The 22,219-nt window shown below is 34.3% G+C and overlaps 1 protein-coding gene across 12 annotated transcripts in view; it reads right to left on the bottom strand.

The window, feature by feature from the left end:
- Positions 1 to 22,219, bottom strand: part of LINGO2 (leucine rich repeat and Ig domain containing 2) — a 1,237,500-nt gene that overhangs the window by 879,792 nt on the left and 335,489 nt on the right. The gene's annotated exons all lie outside the window — the stretch shown is intronic.

Here is a 22,219-nt window from a genome sequence, read left to right as displayed (position 1 = left end):
GCTATATGTACTAAATAATTAAGAAATTAGAAATTAGAAATCAATTCATTATTTTAAAACTAAAAATGTAATTCATTGAAAAAAAAAAACTTATGTTCTCACTGTGATGATTCATTTTATGTGTCAAGTTGGCTGTACATTGGTGACTTGCTATTTGGTCAAACATTATTCTGGATGTTTCTGTGAAGGTGATTTTGGATCAGAATAACACTTAAATCAGTGGACTATGAGTAGAGCAGATTATCATACATAATGTAGGCAGGTCTCATCCAATCAGCTGAAGGTCTTAATAGAACAAAAACTGATCTCCCCAGAGCAAGAAAGAATTCTGGCAGCAGACTGCCCTGGATTCAAACTGTGACTCTTTCTTGAGTCTCCAGCCTGCTGGACTACCCCATCATATTTTGGACTTGCCACACCTCCACAATCATGTGAGCTAATTCCTTTAGATAAATCTCTCTCTCTCTCTCTCTCTCCACACATATACATGCATACACATATATTGTTAGCTATGTTTCTCTGAAAAACCCTGACAAACATACTCACTTTCTAGTATTTATTCTCATATAGGTTTCACAGAAGTTAGAAAGGGTTAACGCTGCCTTTGTCCCTAGCAAGAAAGTGTAAATCCATTTTGAACATGTGTTCTACCCAAAATTGCACCCAAAATTAATATATTGTTTGTAAAACTGTGTGCATTTATCTTAAAAATGAAAAAAAGTTAGCATTGCTAGGCTTAAATAAATATAGACAACTTGGGACTAGAATGATGATGCAAGGTATAGGTGCATAATTGTAAGATGTGAGAATGAACCCCATTATATTTCTGGTAAACTAAAAGTTCTCTCAAGGAAACAAAGTTTGTTAATTTCTTCTAAATTTATGAACCAACAGTTCTAAGTATTCTCATTAAAAATGGCATCTTTATCTCAAAGAATAGAGATATAAAATAGAAAAATCAGAGGGTTCTCGGTCAACAGAATCTCAGAAACCTGTCTTCTCAGTCTCTTTCCAAACCCGTCCACATCCACTAGCAATGGAGCTCCCAATGAAAGCAAATGGAATCTTAGAGCTCTGAGGAGGTTGCTTATGAACACAGAGGCCTAAGAGAAACAAGAGTACATATTTTTCAGAGAAGGTATGATAATTAAAAATATTGATAAATTAAAGGCTAGGCAATTAGAATATATTTGTATCATATGTTAAAATTAGATTAGCAAGGTGTTTCTTGTATAAAGCGTCTCTAATTATATTTGTATAAGATATATTTCAATGTTAAAATCATCATAGACACATATATGACATTCGTTATTTTTGTTATATATAGGTTTAAAATAATATATTTATATTTTGTTATCTATTAGAAAAGAGGGCTTAATGGTTTACTGCGATAATTTATTTCAAGTCACCCAACTTTACAGAGCATATTCACAACCGATTTCTAAAGAATCAAACATAAGACACAAATTGTCATGATGAATAAAATAGATATATTTAATGATGATTCAGAAGTAATTTCAGAAACCTGTACCATTGCCATTTTGGTAGGCAGAAGTGCCACTTAGGAAATAGAAGCCCAAAAGTATTCAGAGTTACGAAAGTCTTATGGTCATACCACTGAACTTAAGTAAGACCTAAGTTCTAGCCCTGTAAATAAAAAGAACGTAGTAAGGTCAACATAACTATGTGGAGTCTAAGTCAATTAGTAAAATAGTTAATCATCAAATGTTTGATTAATGGTTCATGAATCAATCAGACTAAGTAATTCTAATGGCTGAAATGACTACAAAGTTCTTAGTTTTAATAATAACATGTCAGCAGGTAACTAGGTTTTTGTGACCTTGGGAAGGTAACTCAATCTTTTGAATCAAAAAATGGGAACAAAGAAAACTGGTCCCACAATAAAGTAAATGGAAATGAGTGTCCAAAGTATACCTAATTTAACATACTCCATCATAATGTATAATTTCACACACTGAGGTTATTTCTTTGCCTACAGCAACAATGTTTTCCTGGTTTGAATAAAATGAAATCTTGGTTACTTACAGAAGTACTACATAACAAGGACGTTTATAAGCCCTTGATCATTTAGCAGTTAAAAATATTTAATGAATTCATTCATTTGGTATAGACTTTATGTAATTTTATATGAATTTGTGTACAATCAATTAAATTAAAATCTTTAAATTTCAAAATGGCATATTTATGATTTTGGGTGAGAGTACTCATTTAATTGATCTGTTTCTGATGTATCGTGTTTCTTAACCAAGAAGTATGACAAATTACTTTTCAGAAAAATAACAGGAGAGACAAGAGATACCAACTATGAAAAACATGTATATTTAGGTAAAGAAACCATAATTTTGGTGCATTTGACACAGCTTCCATAAGTACCAAATGGAAGGATTCTAGAGTATATTTACCAGGGATCTCTTGACCTTGTAAGTCTTGTAATACAAAGTAGCTTGTTCTCAATGGCTCAGTAAAGGGATCCTAGGCTTCGAGGTGTAGATCAACTGCAGAAGCACCTGTGAAGCACTATGAATTACTTTGTAAACCACCACCACATTAGCTTAGATATGGTGATTCACAAAGAAATCCACAGCACTTCACAGTTTGGGTAAAGCTTGGAACCTATGAACCAATAAAAACAGTACCCTTATACCACCAATAATTGATGGAGCATTTTCAACTACTTTTACACCCTTTTATAAGACATTAAAATAGAATTATAGCAGATGAACTATATAGAGTAATATTCACAATTGGTTGAAGAGTATGTCCAACTTTGCACCATCCTTTTTAATTGAAAAATACAAGAAACACTGATCATTTATTTAAAGTAAACAACTTAAAAACAAAATGTATGCCTTCTGTGTCATATAACAACTAATTTTCATTTTCATAGAATTAAAAGGCATGGTTCCTAATATACTTGCAGAAGTAGAGAGTAAAATAAATAATAAAAGTATATGTGATTCTCACTTATATATCACAGTATATAAGTGTTGTTGCTGGGATAACTTGCTCTATAAATATCCTTAGTTACTGGGCTTCACATTTTAAAATCACATAATCTTATATTTTATAAAAGTCATTAAGTGAATTTAAGCTAAGTGTTCTTCTATTATATTTATTCAAATGAACATATTTTCAAGTGACTTGCTGAAAATCAAGAATGTTTATAAAACCAAATGCTATGTTATACACATTAGATCCAAATCTGAAATAAAATTACACCAATAAAAAAATGGAGAAAATATTCAATAAAGTTATTATCTTTAGTAAAATCAACCACCCTTTATCTGTTTGTCCCAATGATAACGTGTATCTAAAGAACCAGAAGAAACCTAAAGATTTCACTCATAATTAATGAAAATAAAAGGATCTATAAATCTCACTGGCCCAGGAAACACAGTATCAGTCAGGTAATACATGGCTCTGAAAATTTCAACATTTTTCAAAGAACACCATCAAACGGTAATATTAATTAAAAGTTTATGTTATGCAGAAACTTATGAATACACAGTCTCAAGCAGTTTACCAGTGGCACCACTGGTCATTGCTTAGCACTCCCCTACTCATCTCCTCCAGACCACACATTCAACAACTAGGCCAAACTTGCCAAGTAATGAACAATGAAAAATAATTAAATGCAAAGAAAAATTGTAAAAATAATTATATATTCAAAGATATTTATTATATGCCTATCACGTGCCAGACACACTTCTGGTGAGAGGCTGAGGCTATGAAAGCAAACTGAATATAGACCCAGCCTTCCAGGAAGACAGAGGAGAAAACAAACAACTAAAAGAAGGGGTGACTTGTGCCATGAGGAAGTTCCACAAAGGGCCCACAGAGACCACATGGATTGGCCACTTAATCCAGCTGGAAGAGGTTTACAGACAGCTTCTCTGAGGAAGCATCAATACCATGTCAAAGGGAACTGGAGGAGTAGCAGGGTTTAGCAATGAGAAGGGTGGGGTAATCTATTCCCAGGTAGAAGAGAAAACCTACCCACTGCCTGCTGAGAGATGGAATGTGATCTTCATTTTTATGCACTAGCTGAAATGGAAAATCTATGCTATACGTAAAAGTTGCATGAAAACAAGTGAGCATCACTAGATGGGAGCAGCCTGGACAGACAAATTTGAAGCAAGAGAACCACAGTGGAATGAGACAGCCTCAGTAAAATATGGACAGGGTAAAAGAGCAGTTGCAGAAGACCTCTCCAGATTTTAATGAAGAATGTCACACTCAGTCCCACACCGGCCCAGCAAAGCCTCTTGAAAAATTAGGCCAGTGTTTTTTTGATGTTCAAGCTTACCAGTGGGGTTGAGGAGAAATACTCAGAGATCGATATGGGTTTAAAAACAGATCACCTGATTGAAGAATAGATCTAAAGGACTGTGAAAAACCATCCCACTCCCAACGTGGAATCAAGCTGATCAAGTAATGTTAGAGAAATAACTCGGGGTGGATTTTACAATACGCCATGCCTCATGTTGCCCTTCTTTCTCTAAATAAGACAAGTATGTTCACCTTACCTGGTAGTATATACTAGTTGGACACTGCTTTACTTCTGAATTTGAATGCAAGAAAACTTTAAGGACGCCCCTCTTAAGACTGCATTCAGCTACTTAAAAAAAAAAAAAAAATCCTCCCACGTTTTTCCGTCAAATATGCTCTTGATTTTATATAAGAGGATAACTGATATGCTCTGAGAAAGAAATGTTCTGGTTGAACTAATTTTCCGGCACACTGATAAATTAGAAAACACCGTTTTTTCCAACTCTTGCACTATTTGACTTCAAAAATAGGTAAAGTTTATTGTTTCTTGATGAATAATCAAGTGCTTTATTGCACTTGCTTTATTGTCTTTTTCTAATGTTCTTCAGAACCCCTGTGACACTTTCTGTTTGCACTCAACATTTTCTTCAGTACTCACAATGCCTCAGTTATTCATCCAGTGCTTAAATGTTGAGGAGAAATAAAGTCCCTAAGCCAAGGAATTCAGGGTACCATGGAGTATACAAAGGGACTCTGCATCTGCAGTTAGGAACTATATCATAAAACATTTGAAAAATGTTATGAAAGGAACATATCTAAAGTCCTAAGTTTGAAGAGAGGAGTGAAACAAACATTCAAGTCCTCCAGGGCAGAGGGGGAAGAGTGGTGTGGATTTGGCTGATATGTCACACAATACGGCACATTGTATGCAATGAAGTAGACTGATATTTCTGTGTTCTGACAATAAACAAATCCTGACAGTTGTTTGTGAGACAAGTCACTAATGTTAGTTAGCATGAATTCATATGATTAACTTCATTCTCTCTACTCTAACACCTGGAAGAAAATTCCAGGTAATTGAGCATTCTTTTTAATTGGGCTCCAACTAGTTGACAGATTTATCAGAGGACAAATGCCAACTAGGTGTCTTAAAGCAAGTCTCTTAGCTCCAATTCAGAAGTCTAAACAGAAAGTTAGTCTGTACTATAGTTTATCTGCTAGATTCATCCTGATTTTTAGTCTTATATTTCACATTTTTCAACCCATGAAAACAAGAAAACTGAAATAAAAGAAACCAAAGGAAAGATACGGCTAATATCACAACGCAGGCCATAATATTAACTCTATTTAAAATAACTACTGCTGCTGAAAGGAAGTAAAACAGCTGCAGAACTGACAGAGGAATCTGCAGTTAAGGACTATATCACACTGCTAATATGACACTCCCCACTGGTAAACTGAGTGGGAAGCATAGCTCCAAAGGAGGCCTGCATCCTTTCCTGGTGATGAAAGTTAAAAAGAATGGAAATAATAGAGCAAGTGAAATAATAAAAAACAAAAATAGAACAGGAAATGAAAAATGCATGCACTGTAAATATAATCCTCCTGCTGGTTGGGTTTTCCCCTGTTCTCTCAAAAACTCTTTCTTTTGCCCCTAAATATTTAAAATAACAGTACAAATCAGGGATTTTTTTAAAAGTGACTTCTGACTAAGAATAATCATGTATTCACAGAAAAGTCACTAAGGAATAATACTGCACATGGGTGATGGCAATAAAAGTGACATCTCAAAACATTAAAGTTATAATTTATTAATTTGTATGATTATTTAATGTAATTGTTAATAGTACCTAAGTTAAATATTTGGCATAATCTATGTCTTTCAATTAAAAAAAAAAGCAAACCTTATCAAAAACTTATCCTTACTATCAATGTAAAGCTTAAAATAAATTGCAGGGATTTATAAAGTGATTGGGATTTTCATTATTAAAAAGAACAATAATAAGAACTTTTACATAACAAGCTCTCACAAAGCACTTAACATTAATTCATTCATTTCTGATAATAACAGAGAAGACAGAATCCCCATCTTAAAGATGTGGAAACTGAAGTTCAGAAAGACTAATTTGTCCAAGGTTAAAAGGTATTTAAATGGTAGATCTGTCTAAAAGCTTATGTTTTGCCCTTGCCCCATAGTTCTGCAGTATGCATTTCTACCTGCAGCATTTGGAAAATCTATTAAGAAAATAAAATTAGGTGAAAATATAAAGTATGAGTTAAAAATCATACTAAATACTATGCAGAATCAAATAAAGAAATATATGCATAAAACCGACAATGAAATGATTCCTTTGACCAAAAATAATAAAAGTTCATTTTTAATATCCAAATTAAAATGTTTACAGGGAGAATATATAGTTTAAGACAAAGCTTTCAGTACTATATATAAAATATCCTTTCCTTTACATGTGAATAGGTAATATCCCAGTTATCAAGCACCTTCTTTGAATCATTAGAGATGGTCCCTAGAAGATTAACAGAATACTTTTTTAAAACTAGTTTGTGTTATTAAATTTGCTTATACTTAATAAAGTCGCTTTTCTTTAAAACTTACTATGAAATATGCCTTGAGTTCAGGAATTTTGTGTGTGTGAATGAGCCCATATTAATGACATCTTACGTTTTACTCTAGGAACTATTTTTCAGCATTCAATGGATTTAGCTCACTATCAAAGATCATTAGCTTAAGGAACGATATGTAGAGATCCAGTTTATGAAGTGGGAATCAACATTTATTCATGAACTCCTTAGAATAAAATCTGTGTGTTTGTATGCATATGTGTATGTGTGTGTATGTGTGTTTCCTTTTCTTTCCCTCTACATCCAGACTTATGCCCTTAGAAAGTGGCATTGTGGGTTATTAAGTCAACCTGTCAGCTTGGAGATAACTCATTCTATTAAAATCCCCCCCCCCAACTTTATTGAAGATCAATTCAATTGTCCATTTATTTGAAGAGCAATAATAAGTGCCTCTTTGGAAAGGGTATGGGAGTATCAAAAACAAATAAGCATTTAAAAAACATGTGGGGGCGTCCCTGGTGGTGCAGTGGTTAAGAATCCACCTGCCAATGCAGGGGACATGGGTTCGAGCCCCGGTCCGGGAAGATCCCACATGCCACGGAGCCACTAAGCCTGTGTGACACAACTTGAGCCTGTGCTCTAGAGCCTGCGAGCCACAAATACTGAGTCCACGTGCTACAACTACTGAAGCCCCCGTGCCTGGAGCCCGTGCTCTGCAACAAGAGAAGCAACCAGGATGAGAAGCCGGCACACTGCACGAAGAGTAGTCCCCACTCACTGCAACTAGGGAAAGCCCGCTCACAGCAACCAAAGACCCAATGCAGCAAATAATAAATAAATAAAATTTTAAAAATAAAAATAAAAAACATGTGGGACCTAATGAAACTTAAAAGCTTTTGCATAGCAAAGGAAAACATAAACAAGACAAAAGACAACCCTCAGAATGGGAGAAAATATTTGCAAATGAAGCAACTGACAAAGGATTAATCTCCAAGCAGCTCATGTAGCTCAATATCAAAAAAACAAACAACCCAACTCAAAAATGGGCAGAAGACCTAAATAGACATTTCTCCAAAGAAGATATACAGATTGCCAGTAAACATATGAAAGGATGTTCAACATCACTAATCATTAGAGAAATGCAAATCAAAACTACAATGAGGTATCACCTCACACCAGTCAGAATGGCCATCATCAAAAAATCTACAAACATTAAATGCTGGAGAGGGTGTGGAGAAAAGGGAACCCTGTTGCACTGTTGGTGGGAATGTAAATTGATACAGACACTATGGAGAACAGTATGGACGTTCCTTAAAAACCTAAAAACAGAACTACCATATGACCCAGCAATCTGACTACTGGGCATATAGAGAAAACCATAATTCAAAAAGAGTCATGTTACCACAATGTTCATTGCAGCTCTATTTACGATAGCCAGGACATGGAAGCAACCTAAGTATCCATCAACAGATGAATGCATAAAGAAAATGTGGCACATATATACAATGGAATATTACTCAGCCATAAAAAGAAACGAAATTGAGTCATTTGTAATGAGGTGGATGGACCTAGGGTCTGTCATACAGAGTGAAATAAGGCAGAAAAGAAAAACAAATACCATATGCCAACACATATATATAGAATCTAAGAAAAAAAAAGGTTCTGAAGAACTGAGGGGCAGGACAGGAATAAAGATGCAGACATAGAGAATGGACTTGAGGACATGAGGAGGGGGAAGGGTAAGCTGGGAAGAAGTGAGAGAGTGGCATTGACATATGTACACTACCAAATGTAAAATAGATAGCTAGTGGGAAGCAGCCGCATAGCACAGGGAGATCAGCTCAGTGCTTTGTGACCATGTAGAGGGGTGGGATAGGGAGTGTGGGAGAGAGATGCAAGAGGGAGGAGATATGGGGATATATGTATATGTATAGCTGATTCACTTTGTTATAAAGCAGAAACTAACACACTGTTGTAAAGCAATTATACTCCAATAAAGATGTTAAAAAAGTAAAATAAAATAAAATAAAAAACACGTAAATTTTCAGTTCTTATTACTCCCTCATTAATATAAATATCATATTTGGAAGAGCAGTTCAAGTGAATAACTACAAACATAATTTGGTTCCTGTGGGTTGACTTTTTTCCAAACTTTGAAGATTATGTTTTTGCAATTGAAAATTAAGTTTGGCACTCTGATTTTGCAGATGAGGCTAGAAAGAAGTGGAATGTATTATTTAAACCCCCAACTCACAATTTTTGCAATGTTTGAGTGACTATATTACACAATAATATTTTTATACTATATTTTATGGAATTTGTCCCTAAAGTAAAGCTGATTTGATGATATAACAAACCACACCTGTATTTAAATAAGGGCTATTTGTTGAATATGAGATAAGTACAAATAATATCCTTCTTAAATACATGTTTATAACTATCAAGGATTAGGCAAAGTTAAAAGAGTGGATTCAAATTTAGTTTAGATTTGACAAACATCAAATTATCTGTCATTAAAGATATTTTGAGCCTCTACTGTGTGGGAGAAAGTATGCTAGACACTGCAGAATCAAAAAGGAATTACTTAAGTCCCAGCTTTCAAAGAGCTCAGAGCCAATGGGCAGACTGACAAATCTGCAAACATTTCTATTATAGTGATAATTGTCACAATGGGCAAGCACAGGATCCTACAGGAGAAGAAGCACCTAATCAGAACTAATCAATCAGGAAGGACTTTTTCAGAAGAGATGAAGCCCAAGTTCTGTCATAATGGGTGAAAAAGTCATTGACCTAGGGTGACTTAATGAAGAGAGGGGGGTGATAAGAAGAAGAGTATTCCAGGTGAAGGACATCACATTCGCAAAATTCAGGAAGTAAAGTGTCTATGGGATATTTAAGAAAATATACATTAATTCTGTAAGACAGAGAAATAGCAAGCAGCAAGAAAGAACTCTTAAAATTAGGTAAATGTCCAATGGTTTGAACAGTGTGCTAGGCAGAACTTAATGAAGGTGACTCAAGACTTGGCTAGTCCCTGTCCTCAAGGAGCCACAGACTGGTGATTGGTGATTTTGGATAAACTGGAAACTTAAATATTCATCAGTAAGAAAATGATTAAATTAGTGACAATTTTAATATTATATAGATACTAAAATAAGCTAGATAATAATGAGGGAAATCTCTATGCTACTCAATTAATATGTACATACTTTAAAATACAGCATACAAAAATATGACCATAATGATTTACAGATTTAAAACAAAATTAATTTACAGAAAAAAAATGTATAATATAAACTCATTGAAAAAATACATATGTATAGAAACCACTCTAGAAGACATATACCAACTTGTTTAAAATATCAATATTTACATCTGGGAAATAAAAACGGAAAGTGGGAAGGGAAAGCAAGGTAGAAGGAGACTTTAACAGTTCACTTCATAAACTTCTGTTATTATTTTAGGGGTATAGTACTCTATTCATCATTAACTCCCCCCCCCAAAAAAAAGAAAGCAAATCTTTTGTAATAATAATAATTTTGTTATATTATAATAATAATATAAAAATATTAAGCTCAAGAACATTGTCAACTATATACTAGATTGTAACCAAACGATGCCCATATTTACGTCTTCAAACTCCAGAGGCTTTTATCTTTGCAGCACGTAAGATGATAAAGTAGGAAAAATTCTTAAAAACCCTACGTGGGGAGTGAAATGAGCACGAGAGACTAGAGAATCTAGGTTCAGATTTCAGTTCAGACCATTAAACTATGTGGATGTTATTTCTATAAGCGTTACTTTCTTGCAGATAAATTTCCTAAGATTTTGAAAATTCTTGGTTTGTAGTAGGTGCTTAATAATTTCTAGTTTCTTTGTCTTCTACTGTAAGAAATTGTCCTTGTCCTATCTGGAGGTGAATGATTAGGTTGCACCAAGATGTCTTTTACTGGAAGAGAGTGCCACACTGTAGTCAACAATGTGGTGATTACCTCTCAATTTATAATGCAATATTGCCTTTAGCCTCTAACTGCAAAATCATAATTTTATGCTTTTACTCATAAATTCATAGAACAATAGAGCTGGAAAAGAAATGTTAAAACGTCATTTAGCTCAGGTTTCACACCTGCAGGCAAGATGGGTATATAAAATATCTATTGTGTTTTTAATCATTTCTCCCAAAAAAGAGATTCTAGCATTTGCTTGAATGACTGACCCATCAAATGCTTATTAAGTCTTTTCTTTAAGTAACATGTTAAGAGAAATAGACATAAAGAGGAAAAACAAATTCCTTTTCTTTGGAATTAAACTATTTGTCCTTGTTTATTACATCAAAAAATAGTGGAAGAGATGGCACTTAACAGGAAAGATAAGATATACAAGCAGGAAACAATGAAACTGTGATAGGAGGGTAAAATTAAATGATTCTATCTTTCGAGAAACAAGTGAAAATAGGCTACGATTCTAGATATGATGGCAAATTCACGACAGCGTTCACCCTGTTACAATTCCTGAATCAGTTATTTGACTAAGTGTTCATGGCAAAAAGATTCCAGCACTGTTTGATATACAGCTACTAGGGGCTGTGTATAAAAACTGTCCCATAGTGAATATACAACAAATATATTCTGGCAGGTGGCCATGACCATATTGTTTTGATTAAATAGATACTTTGTTCTAGATACTATAAAAATTCTTAGATAAATGAAGAGAGTTTAATGATTGACACTATGTAGCATAAAGATAGGCATCTACAATCTTACTGCTAGGGCAGTGTACACTTAGTTTTCCACTTGATAAAACCTTTGCAAAACCAGGCAGATATTTACCAAGAGGTAGAAATAGGGCAATTAGATTAAATGGAAAAAAAATGCTGAGTAATAACGACATTTTAATTGAAAATCAAGTGATATCCTTCTACCTGAGGCTTAGGATTCCATTAGCAAAAACAAAAGAAATTAATTAAGCATAATCCATATTTAACATCTCCCCAAATTCCATGGTCAAATTAGATAATCTTTTGTTTTTTGAATTGTAACAATAGTAGATAAGTATTTTCTACTAGTAAGCAAACTTTCTCCAAATTCATTTCAGTTACAAAGCTAGTGTCTAAGAAAGTTCTGACTAAACACCAAGCCTACCTATGCTATAGGTGACTAAGTGCTACAATCCAAAAATGAGATAGGAAATGTAGTTGGTCAAACTTTTCAGTAAATTCTACCTTGGGGTTACTTTTATTTGAATTTACTGAGGAAAGAATTGTCTTCCTTCTCATCTAATGTTCTACAAAGAATAACTGCTTTCGTTCACTAATTATCAAATTTGTTTATGCACCTGAATACCTAGAAGACAGGTACTCTTTCTGGAACACAATGATATAAATGCTTTATTAAAATTCCATCATAAAATCTAAAATTAAAAAAAGTAGAGTAAAAATGAGTATTTTTGCACAACAAATAATACCCAATACTAATTGAAAATAATAACATTTTAGAAAACTATAAATACATAACATGAACCAACTAACTAAATCTAATGTGATGGCTGAGGATGACAACTGAAGCAAAAATGCTTGATTTAGACAATTAAAAACATTAATTTTGTCATCTGATGAGCCTGTATCATGAAGACGTAGGAGAGATTTTTGGGAAAAGTGCTTAAAATTAAGAATATTCTAGCTATTATTGGATTTTTACTTTAGTCTGCAAATCAAGGAACTGTCACTATTTAATTTTAAAAGCCAACATTTGGACCAGCTCATGGAAAACTAATGTTGGCAGGCAAGACAGGCTGAGAAACTCTGGCCTCTGTAGTCATAAATTCTACTTAATTGATCTGTCTTACTTCTTACTGGGTAACTTATTATCAGGTAAAAAAAATAATTAAAATTTTAAAATATCAATAAGAGAAAAGTATTTTTTTCATATGTAAAATAAAAACTAAAATGTACTGAACATTTGTTAATTATAAGGCATTGTTCTAAGTGTTTTACATGGACCATTTTATTAATTTGCACAGTCATAGCAAAAGGTACATGTTATTAGGGGGTGATTTATATTTGTATAACAAAATCTTATATATTTTATTTCATATACTACAAAACTGAGACACAGTGAGATTAAATACATTAGCCAAAAGTCATTAAAATCTTCAATGGAAATCAGGCTTTGGATCTAGAATTTGGCTCTAGAATCCATGCTTTTAAATATATAAAACTGTCTCCTACTCTGTGGACTTGGCATTTTAGATAATCTCATCATCCTTCCCTGACTTTCAGTGCTTTATTTCCATGAAGACTTTATTACCAACTCCCAAATATAGATTTTGGAAGTTAAATGACATACAGCTTTATGTGATATTTGTTCATTCATCATTTATTTATTTATTTATTTATGTAACCATTATGTAACAAATATTTATGGTATGTCCTATTATAGGCCTCTGATGCTCAAAAAGTTTGCTCTGGTTGAATATATCACTCTAAGGCTTAACTTAAACCATGATGGTAAGCCTAGCTGATATTACCAAAGAAATACCCACTATGTTCTCACCTCTCAGAGAATTCTGGGCTGAACTACTGATTTGACACAGTTTACGCTCAAAAACGTAAATGGAGATCATGATTTCATTTTCCTTTGACAGCCAGAATCTCAAAAATAGATTCTGGTTTGTCTCAATTAAATTTTCTCCTATATTTGTATTTTGAGAAACTTCAAACCTGCAGAGAAGGTGAAACAATTATACAACAGACATCCCTCTATATTTACCTATTTTCAACATTAACATTTTAACACATCTACTTGGTCTCTTTTTCTCTTTCTAAATATTTGATGCAAGTCTGTGTGCATAAAATATATGCATATACTTGTGCTAGAACTACGTGAAAGCAAGATGCAGACAGCACTGTATATATTCCCAAATACTTTGACATGGATCTCTTAAGAGAAAAGGACATTCAGTTAGATGTTTAAAATACCACTATCTCAAGAAAAATAACAATACCAGTATCTCAAGAAAAAACACTGCTATAATAATACTACCTAATATATAGTACATATCCAAAGTTACCAGTTGTCTCATTGGTGTTCATTATAGCTACTTTTCTCTTCCTTGTCTTTGTTTTTTTATCCAAGATTCAAAGAAGAGTCATGCATTGCATTCACTCAGCATACCCTTTAGTACCTGTATTCTAGAATGGTTCCCCCCCCCCCTTTTGCTACTTTTGACTTAAATGACATTGAGACTTTTAAAGAGTTGAGGTCAGTTGTTTCTGAAAATGTCCAACGATTTGGATTTGTCTGATTGATTCTTCATTATTAGATTCAGGTTAAATATTTTGACATACAAAAAAAAAACAAAAATCCTAGGAAGGTGTTACTGACTTATCTACTAAGATTCTCTTTCCTGAATATGTATGTTTTAAATTACCCTTGGCCTTTGTAGTCAATCTTTTTTTTTTTTTTTAGAGTTAAACCCAATCTTTTTTTTTTTTAAATAGATCTTATTGGATTATAATTGCTTCACAATACTGTGTTAGTTTCTGTTGTACACCAAAGTGAATCAGCCATATGCATACATATGTCTCCATATCCTCTCCCTCTTGAGCCTCCCTCCCACCCTCCCTATCCCACCCTTCTACGTCATCGCAAAGCACCGATCCCATGTTCCTGTGCTATGCTGTTTCTTCCCACTAGCTAACTATTTTACATTCAGTAGTGTATACATGTCGATGCTACTCTCACTTCACCCCAGCTTCCCCTTCCCACCTCGTGTCCTCAAGTCCATTCTCTATGTCTACATGTTTATTCCTGCCCTGCAACTTGGTTCATCCATACCTTTTTTTTTTTTTAAGATTTCATATATATGTGTTAGCATACAGTATTTGTTTTTCTCCTTCTGATTTACTTCACTCTGTAGGACAGACTCTAGGTCCATGCACCTCACTACAAATAACTCAATTTCATTTCTTTTTATGGCTGAGTAATATTCCATTGTATATATGTGTCACATCTTTATCCATTCATCTGTCCATGGACATTTAGGTTGCTTCCATGTCCTAGCTATTGTAAATACTGCTGCAATGAACATTGTGGTACATGTCCCTTTTTGCATTATGGTTTACTCAGGATATATGCCCAGTAGTGGGATTGCTGGGTCATATGGTAGTTCTATTTTTAGTTTTTTTAGGAACCTCCATACTGTTTTCCATGGTGGTTGTATCAATTTACATTCTCACCAACAGAGCAGGAGGGTTCCCTTTTCACCACACTCTTTCCAGCATTTATTGTTTCTAGATTTTCAGATAATGGTCATTCTGACCAATGTGAGGTGATACCTCATTGTAGTTTTGATTTGCATTTCTCTAATAATTAGTGATGTTGAGCAACTTTTCATGTGTCTCTTGGCCATCTGTATGTCCCCCTCAGTTAACTGTCCATTTAGGTCTTCTGCCCATTTTTTAATTGGATTGTTTGTTTTTTTGATATTGAGCTCCATGAGCTGTTTGTATATTTTGAAGACTAATCCTTTGTCTGTTTCATTTGCAAATATTTTCTCCCATTCTGAGGGGGTTGTCTTTTTTATGGTTTCCTTTGCTGTGCAAAAGCTTTTACGTTTAATTAAGTCCCATTTGTTTATTTTTGTTTTTTATTTATGACCTACCTCAACATAATAAAGGTCATATATGAAAAACCCACAGCAAACATCATTCTCAATGGTGAAAAACTGAAAGCATTTCCACCAGATCAGGAACAAAACAAGGATGTCCACTCTCTCCACTCTTATTCAACATAGTTTTGGAAGTCCTAGCCATGGCAATCAGAGAAGAAAAAGAAATAAAAGGAAAACAAATTGGAAAAGAATAAGTAAAGCTGTCACTGTTTGCAGATGACATGATACTATACATAGAAAAACCTAAAGATGCTACCAGAAAACTACTAGAATTAACCAATGAATTTGGTAAGGTTGCAGGATACAAAATTAATGCACAGAAATCTCTAGCATTCCTATACACTAATGATGAAAAATCTGAAAGAGAAATTAAGGAAACACTCACATTTACCACTGCAACAAAAAGAATAAAATACCTAGGAATAAACCTGCTTAAGGAGGTGAAAGAAACTATAAAACACTGATGAAAGAAATCAAAGATGACAAACAGATGGAGAATTATGCCATGTCCCTGGATTGGAAGAATCAATATTGGGAAAATGACTATACCACCCAAAGCAATCTACAGATTCAATGCCACCCCTAATCAGTCTTCATGTTCTCTGGCCTTGATGCTCTATGTATTTATGTTCTTCATTTTATTTCATGTGTTCTTGGAAGAAGTGTCCAAATTTCATGTAACAGAGGGGTATTAATCAATCAACCCACTAACTTAATCACTTAGTAACTCCCTAACTAACTTTCATGATTCATATCATACCCCCCCGAAAAAAAAATCAACTAAAAAGAAATTCTGCCAAGTATATCCAACCCTTTTACCCTTAATATTTTATGTGTCATTAACATATCTCTAATGAGTCTATGGACTAATACAGCACTGGTCCATAGCATTGCCACTTTTCTCACTCAACAATATCTGGAAAGTGATTCAAGGTTTTCAAAATGTTTTCATATAAGTTATGTCATTTGTTCTTTAAGACATCTGTGATAGGTAAGACTAAAATATAGTATTCTTCTTATATAGGACATCGAACCACGTCTGTGTTCTAAAATTACTTGTCCAACTTACTTTGTTTCTCTAATTTCAGTTTCCTCATCAGTAAAATGAGGCTAATTGGATTTTGCTAACAGCACAGATGAAATTTACCTGCTTGACCCAACCTGATCCCATCCACCCCTCCTAGGCTGCTTACTCAAGTAAGACCCAGCCAGCCACTGCCATTGATACCTCTCCTCACACTACCAGCTGTCTCAGCCTTCCAGAGGGACAGAGGGCTGGGTTTCCACATAGCCTCCATCAAGTCTGCTTTAGCAGGAACCACAGAAGCTCATCACCCAAGTTCTACCTGACCAGACTCACCATGGCTCAAGCTTTCCCAATGCTGCCCTAAGGGGCCAGGTAACACAACCTGGAAGTCAGGGAAATTTAAAATAATGGGATGAATTTTGGCCCATAAGAAGTGAGACATAAGAAACCACTGATGGGGACTTCACTGGTGGCGCAATGGTTAAGAATCCTCCTGTCAATGCAGGGGATATTGGTTCGATCCCTGGTTCTGGAAGATCCCACATGCTGCAGAGCAACTAAGCCTGTGTGCTACAACTACTGAGCCCTCCTGCCTATAGCCGGTGCTCCACAACAAGAGAAGCCACTTTAATGAGAAGCCTGGGCATGGCAACGAAGAGCAGCCCTCACTGCTGCAACTAGAGAAAGCCCACATGCAGCAATGAAGAACTAACACAGCCAAAAATAAATACATAAAAATGAATAAATTAATAAAAAAACACTGATAAATGCATCCTTTTCTCTTTTTACTTCCCAAACTTAACTGTCTGCTCTGAGGCATAGCAGATCTATACTACCTGTCAGACATCCCATGAGATGAGCGCGTAGCCATGTCCCTTTGCGAAGCAGTGGCCACCTTGATAATATAGCACTTTATATTTGCTTACTCTCTTTTTCTGCTTTACTGTCCTTCCCTCATCCTTACTATCCTGTGAGCCCACTCCAAATAAAGATTATATAGAAATAAATAAATACAATAAAATTACCTGCCCAAAGTCATATGGATAATAAATAGCAACACTGAACTTAACCAAAAGTATTAGGACTGATCATGCTAATGCTAGCTTTGTTGTTATTCTTCTACCACACTACATTATCCTTGAATAACATCAGTTAGAACTTTTCCCAAACAACACCACAAAACACATCATTAGAAAGTCAGGTGTATTAAAAAATCTTTTCTGGGGAATTTCAAACACAACTAGCTTCCACACAAGGTTTCTTCCAATTATCACAGCAATTTGTGCCTTTTTATCCCATCATTTTCACCTCAGCTTTGAGTTCCAATTGATTGAAGGCATTTCTACCTAATTAGTTTTTAATTGGCTCACATGGGCACTTTTGAAAATGACCACCTTGACCCATAGCCCTATCCGTGGAGATCCCCCAGTGCTAACATGCTAAGCATGTGTAGGGATGGTTGACTTCAGTATCACCACTGTGGGCAGATCTGGGCAAGACTCAGAAATTCCTGAAGAAAAACCAATTCTGGAATTGCTGCTGTGGCAATTGACTAGGGACTCAAAAAGAGAAGGGTACCAGAAAGAACTGGATTGAGAATCCGAAAACATAACTATATATGAAACTGATATGTTCTTTAACTTCTTTGCACTCCAGTTTCTTAATCTTCCTAATACTTATTTATCCAAATAAAATAAGCCCATTGAACTTAATTAATTAGATCTACGATGTCTACCAGCTACAAACTCCAATAATTTCATTGGGTAAACACCAGGGATAATGTAAATAACTTCAAAGAAATTAGACTCTCCTCTTGGAGGAATATTCTATTTTAAAATCATCAGTGGTCCACAAAAGGGCACCCACACTTTCCTAAGAAAGCATTTTACTTTTCAGAAATACATAACAATACACATTTGACAGTCATTTTAATGAGATTTTTATATTTACTAATTGGACAGCATTTTAAGTATAAAGTGCTAAAAGTACTGAAAACCTTTTTTTCATGTTAACTATCATCTATTTTCAGTGGTTTCTGAGACTTTAATATTACCAATTGTATTTTGGATTAATCTATCTGTATAGCACTTAACATCTGAAGCAGTGCACCACTATATTAATAACTTTCACATGGGTGATCATGATAATAACAATATTAAAAACCTGTAACCACTTTATGCACCATACATTCAATTCCCCAAACTTCCTACTTCTAATATTCCTCCCTCACAGATGAAATTAAATTTTTTATATTCTTGGAAAAAGCTTCCAAAGGACAGTAGAGATAACTTAAATTCACTTAGCCACTAGAAAGGCATATTTGTCTATCAGCGTATTCACAGTGGATGAAGAAACGTAGAATAACATGTCCTAAGTATACAACTGGGGTCACACAGTGCTGATCTTGAACCCAGCTCTGCCATTTGCTTATCTGCGAAGCAGGGATAATACTTATATAAGGATTATGAGAAGTTTGGAGATAATAATGTGAAATGTCTGGTGCAGTTAGAGCACAGTAGGCACTGAACAAATGGTAATTATTTTTAAACCTCAGTAATACCTCAGCATTAAAATTCTAGCAGCTTAGCGGGTAATAAACCTTCTACAGAACCAGGTTAGCAGATTATCAATGTCAATACTCTAGAGAGCTTTAGAAAATAGTTCTGCTCCTCTAAAAGAGCAGTTTTCAAGCTTTCCATCTTCTTTCATTGTCCTTCATCTCACAAAACACACCCAAGACATGTTCAGTAGCTCATGCTAGAAAACTAGTAGTTTCATTGACATCCTTTACCTCTGATAGTCATCATCACCAAGAAAATTCATTTTTATTTGCAAAATATCTCTCCAATGAATCCATTTTTAAAAATACCTTTGCTGCCCTCTTCTAAACTCCTGTAGTATTCCTAAAATTGGTCCCCTATGTCCACACATGTCCCTCTGACTTGTTATATATACAGTAGTAACCTTTTTTAAAAATATTAATATGTTTAATGTCTTCCATTTGTCTTCAAATACATCAAAAGCATCCCAACTCTTAGAATAATAACACAGCCCACAAGACACTACGTCATCTGGAACCATTATCTACCCGTTAAACTCAAGCTTAGCTACTTTCTCCTTTACTCCTTATGCTTTAATTCATATTAGTCTTCTTTAATTGCTGTAAATGTCCTTATTGTCTTTAATCTCAGGGCATTTGCATATAACATTCCTTCTGTCTAGAATATTCGTCTCATCCTTCTAACCTCACTCACTCTGTTAATCCTTACTTATCAGATCCAGATAAAACATACCTTCCTAAAGGAAGCCCTCATGACACCCCCAACTCAGAATAGGTTAGGCCTTTCTCTTCTGTGCTCTCACGGCACCTACTTTTTTCCTTCAGCATAAATATTGGTAATATATCAGGGTAATTCATATATGTTTCAGTGTGTTGTTAATTACATGAACAAATTTATAATTTATTAGTCATAAAATATAAATCCCATGAAGACAAGCATCATGCCAGTTTTTCTCAACTGTATATTCTTTGTGAATAGCACAGTCAGTACCTACCCAAAGTTGACACAATGAAAAATTAGTCAAACAAAATACAAAAAGAAATCAAGGATTATGTTGTCATTGTTATTTTTCCCAATGGCTTTTGTTTTGAACATTTTTTTCTTTCTACAAACTCTCAGTATGCTCTTTTTTCTTCCAAAGATGGATTATGTCCTATATATAAGATTCAAGCACTGTGCCCACTTATTATGGATCCTTGATAATTGTGTCTGATTAACCAACTATATCACAGCTGTTTCTACAGTTTGAGCAACAGACAGTCTTTCTGATCAGCATGAAAAAATCACTATCAGAGTGAGTGGATATAATTTTGGGTTTTATTAATATAGAGAGCTTTATTATAGAAAAGTACATGATTTCTGCTAGGTTTTTTGAAATGTTAAAAATAGTGATCTAAATAGAACAAATATTTAGAGTACTTCGAAGGACCAGAAGAGATGTTCAATTATCTACATTTCTCTATCTGTGGACAATTCCCAAATTATAAGTTAAATGTGTTTAGAAGTTCAGACATACATAAGTCAATGGTTCAGAACTTAGAATATGTTTTCCTAGGGAAAATATACAAAACAATATACATATTACTATTTAGGCCCATGTGGCACTATTTAATTATATAGCTGAATTTGATTGCTAGCAATCACATATAAAAATCCATCTATGAGAAAATATATTTCAAGTTGTAGCTGCATTAGGGGAGACTGTTATAAGGACTGGAGTGTTATGAAACTGATCACAACAAATATTAAAATGGGACTTTCTGGTTGTATAAGATTGTGCTCCTTCTGAGGAACAGACTGGCACCCTACCTACTTAGGAAGTGGAATTTCTGAATAGGATGTATGCAGGTTATGCATCTGGGGTGCCATGCCAGCACTGGAATCACTATTTTTGGTCAGTACAAACAACTGAATTCCCCAAAGAAGTTCCAGTTCTGTATTTTTTGTATTTATCCAAATCAAGAGAATATCCTAGAGTTCCTTTAAATTTGCTAAAATTCTCATAGATTTACCAAATCAATGAATTATGTTTCAATTACAAATAAACCTAAATGTGGATTATTCTGCTAGATTATCATGCTTTCAATTTACTAACACAGCCTTTAGCCAAACTCAGAAGTAAAATATACAGTGGGAAAAGAGAACCAATTTATTGCAGAGAAGTATTAATATAAACAATGGCATTTCTAGAATTATTTGAAAGATTTTATTGGCTACTATTTATGATTAGGATGAAAATTAGAGACTGAAAGAATTGAATCCAAGTTAGAATTGCACTATGAGAAAAACATACATTTTTGTGGCAGTTCTAAAATGGTATGGTCCTCCTAGAAATAACAATTGGAAGAGAGAATTAATTCATAGTAGGCAGGAGTGTCTGAGTTAATGGAATTTAATTAAAAAGACAGGGCTTCTTCAGATTTGAAGACAATGACAAATGAAGCCTTAATTACAGTCTAAGCTTCCAGGAACAAGTATATGCCACTGGGTTTTTGCATACAGTATATCATCATATTTACTCATGCAATTCCTTTTATTGCTATTTCCTTTCTTCCAATTTTAAGGAAGACGTACTGCTCGATTTTGTTTTTGATTTGCTGTTTTTACAGGAGTAGGTCTTTGTTTGATTTTCTCTCTACATACTGTCCCAAATTTATTCTAATGAGGCTAAGATCATCTTTAAAGATCAGAAGTGGTTGATATTAGAAAATCTGGGTTCCTAAAGTTTTATTTTGTCCCCTCTTTTATTATAAATGCCTTGGTTTTCTCTGATATGTTTGGCCATAGTAAAACTTTTCACAAATAGGTTGTACTTCCAGGGAGATGTTTCTTCTCTCAACTCTAATATCTACTTTAGCAACTGAAATCTTGTAAGAACAGAGTCATCTGTTGCTGACACTCCCAATATCCTCATACTCAGATAATTTTCTTACCTAAATGAAAATTATTTTCATTATTATTATTGCCCTTCTAAAACTTTTCATCATTAGAATTATTTTTGATATGACAGTTTTGCTTAAAGGTAGGTAAAGTCGGTCTTGATGGAAAAGTGAAGAAGAATCAGGGCATGCCATATAACTAGCACATCATG

This window comes from Kogia breviceps, chromosome 8, assembly GCF_026419965.1.
Source record: "Kogia breviceps isolate mKogBre1 chromosome 8, mKogBre1 haplotype 1, whole genome shotgun sequence".
NCBI lineage: Eukaryota > Metazoa > Chordata > Mammalia > Artiodactyla > Physeteridae > Kogia > Kogia breviceps.
Note: the sequence above shows the minus strand (reverse complement) of the source record. Positions and strands in the feature narration are given on the sequence as shown.